A 3,183-nucleotide genomic window follows, 5' to 3' on the forward strand; every position below is an offset into this window, starting at 1 on the left:
TTTTACTTATACAGAACATATATATGTGTTAACTAGGATATTTTATTAATTCCAACATTTTTTCCAGAAAGCAAGCAACAATAAAAGGCAACCCCCATCCTATCCCAACTTGGCTATAACTATAAATTCTCTTAAACCATTACAACAAGTGGGATTTTTTTGAATGATCTAGTTTTCTCATTTAAAATTATCATAAAAACAATTAAAATCAGTGAAGGTGGGATATCTTTTCAGTAACAATAGTTGTTGTTCAGTTGCTCAGTCATGTCTGACTCCGTAACCCCATGGACTGCAGCATGCCAGGTTTCCCTGCCCTTCCCCATCTCCAAGAGTTTGCTCAGACTCACGTCCATTGAGTCAGTGATGTCTATTTGACCAGTTAAGTTTTCAGTTAATAGAGCAAGCCAGATGTCAAGTTCTTCAAAATCTATGGTCTTAATACACTTACAAAATAATTCAAAATTGGTAAAGTCACCACAAAAGCAACAGGAATACAGTTGAAATGTTATGTGTGGAATCATGGCAAAATGAGAAGTATGCAATAAATGACCCAAGAAACTATTCTAATCAATACCTTAATTGAATTGATATTACTCATCACCAAGTGATTAAACACAATATGTGTCATTGTACTGCAGGAGTCTTTAAGAGCTGATTTTCAATTTTCTGCCTTCTCTTCCCCGCTGCCACAACCCCAGTAATGTTTCAGTGATGGCTGCCCCAGACGCCAGGATTTCTGGGTGAAGAGGTATGGAATAAAGTCCTTCCCCTTCCCAGACAATTTGTGATGGACATATGGCAAGAAATGAACATCTAAAGTTCATATGAAGTTAAAAGTCATTAAGATTTTTTTGAGTTTGAGGACAACTGCAATGTAAATTACCCTACTGTGGCTGATTTAATCCAAGACAATGCCTACTACAAACTTGTAAGAGCAGACTGTTACAAACCTTCAGTCAATTTAATTGAAAAAGAACATCAGAATAAAACAAATATAACTGGATGTTACACCTATTTTAGCTGAAATATTACTGAAAAGATATCCCACCTTCACTGTTCATGGGGTTCTCAAGGCAATAATAGTGAAGTGGTTTGCCATTCCCTTCTCCAGTGGACCACATTCTGTCAGATACCATTTAGTTCAGTTCAGTTCAGTCGCTCAGTCGTGTTCGACTCTTTGCAACCCCATGAATCGCAGCACGCCAGGCCTCCCTGTCCATCACCAACTCCTGGAGTTCACTCAGATTCACATCCATCCAGTCAGTGATACCATCCAGCCATCTCATCCTCTGTCATCCCCTTCTCCTCCTGCCCCCAATCGCTTCCATTACTTCATGGCAAATAGATGGGGAACAATGGAAGCAGTGACAGACTGTATTTTGGGGGGTCCAAAATCACTGCGGATGGTAGCTGAAGCATGAAATTAAAAGACACTTTCTCTTTGAAAGAAAAGTTATGATCAACTTAGACAGCATATTAAAAAGCAGACACATTGCTTTGCAAACAAAGGTCCACCTAGTCAAAGCTATGGTTTTTCCAGTAGTCATGTATGGATGTGAGAGTTGTAATATAAATAAACCTGAACGCTCAAGAATTGATACTTTTGAACTGTGGTGTTGGAGAAGACTCATGAGAGTCCCTTCGACTGCAAGGAGTTTCAACCAGTCCATTCCAAAGGAAATCAGTCCTGAATAGTCATTGGAAGGACTGATGCTGAAGCTGAAACTCCAGTACTTTGGCCACCTGATGCAAATAACTGACTCATTTGAAAAGTCCCTGATGCTGGGAAAGATTGACGGCAAGAGGAGAAGGGGATGAGAGAGGATGAGATGGTTGAATGGCATCACCAATTCAATGGACATGAGTTTGAATAACCTGTGGGAGTTGGTGATGGACAGGGAGGTCTGGTGTGCTGCAATCCATGGTGTTGCAAAAGCAGACACAACTGAGCAACTGCACTGAAGTGAACTGATATCCATCAAGAGGGCTACACATTCTTTTCAAATGTAAACATATATGTGCCAATGTCAAGTTCCCTGAAAGACACAACTAAAAACTCACTGAAAATTCCCATGAAGAAAACATTGTGACCAATTTACTTCATTAGTGAGAGCTACCAAATATTTAAGGAAGAATCAATGTCAAAACTATGCAAATATTTTCATAAACTGGAAGATAAAAGAAGACTTCTCAGTTATTTAATAAGGCTAACATTATCCTGTTATGAAAACCAGAAAAATATACTTAAACAAGCAAGCAAAAATAATCCTTGTAAACAAAGATAGCAAACTTCATATCAAAATTTAATAAATTGAATAAAGCAATATATTAAATAATAAAACATCATGACCAAGGAATATTTACTCAAAATTATCAATATAGTTCCCCATATTATTAGAATATAAAGGAAAAATTGTGATGATATAGCATGTGTATATGACTATTATTTTAAATTATTTTATATATTACATTTATATATATTAGTAATTTTATATATTAAATTACTATTTTAAATATATGTGTGTGTATTGGGCTTCCCATGTGTCACTAGTTGTAAAGAACCTGCCTGCCAATGCAGGAGACATAAGAGACATGGGTTCTATTCCTGGGTAGAGAAGATCCCCTGGAGGAGGTCATGGCAACTCACTCCAATATTCTTGCCTGGAGAATCCCCATGGACAGAGAAGCCTGGAAGATTACAGTCCATAGGGTTGCACAGAGTTGGACATGACTGAAGCGACCTAGCATGCATGCATGTGTGTATTGTTACTATAGTCAAGATCTACAAGGTTCTCTCTTAAGGAATAAGCTGTTAAAAAAATATAGTATTTTTGAAAACCACCAGGAAATGATGCACATGAAAAATCCAATGTTGAAAAGGTACATATTATGAAATAACCGTGTTATAGGGATAGAGAACAGATTAGTGATACCAAAGGTTTAGGGATGGGGGGAAAGGTAGGTGAGTCTCTTCAGAGACAGTGTTGTAACACAGTTAAGTATTTCATTGTAGTGTAGGTTAGAAAAATGGCATGCTTCTGTCTAATTCATTTATGCTTCTCCCAGTGAGAAGCTTCAGACTAAGCTAATCTTAGTCTAAATTTTTCAGAAGATAAAAATCTAGAAAACCTTTACTCATAGCTCTGACTCCAGAGTAAAGCTTTGAACTGAATGGAAAATTCC

The sequence above is a fragment of the Budorcas taxicolor genome, chromosome 11, assembly GCF_023091745.1.
Source record: "Budorcas taxicolor isolate Tak-1 chromosome 11, Takin1.1, whole genome shotgun sequence".
NCBI classification, from domain to species: domain Eukaryota; kingdom Metazoa; phylum Chordata; class Mammalia; order Artiodactyla; family Bovidae; genus Budorcas; species Budorcas taxicolor.